The sequence below is a fragment of the Nannospalax galili genome, unplaced genomic scaffold (genome assembly GCF_000622305.1).
Source record: "Nannospalax galili isolate Female #2095 unplaced genomic scaffold, S.galili_v1.0 scaffold10793, whole genome shotgun sequence".
NCBI classification, from domain to species: Eukaryota; Metazoa; Chordata; class Mammalia; order Rodentia; family Spalacidae; genus Nannospalax; species Nannospalax galili.
Window position 1 is genome coordinate 28,659 of NW_008333416.1, and position 434 is coordinate 29,092.

Genomic DNA, 434 nt, shown 5'->3' on the forward strand with positions numbered 1-434 from the left:
AAGAAGAAGAAGAAGAAGAAGAAGAAGGAGAAGAAGAAGAAGAGAAGAAAATGTAAAGAAAAAAGAAGAACCCAATTGGAGGACACATTTGGTTTTGTATTTGCAGATGTGTTTTGAGGGGAGAATAACCCACTGCCCAAGCTGGATTTCGTCCAGCCTCCGCGTCTTCAACACTTCCTGCTGGCGTGCACTACTACAGGCGCGAGGGTGGGGCCCGCAGGAGCCCTAGTTGAGGTGCATTGTGAAGAAAATGTAAAGAAAAAAGAAGAACCCAATTGGAGGACACATTTGGTTTTGTATTTGCAGATGTGTTTTGAGGGGAGAATAACCCACTGCCCAAGCTGGATTTCGTCCAGCCTCCGCGTCTTCAACACTTCCTGCTGGCGTGCACTACTACAGGCGCGAGGGTGGGGCCCGCAGGAGCCCTAGTTGAG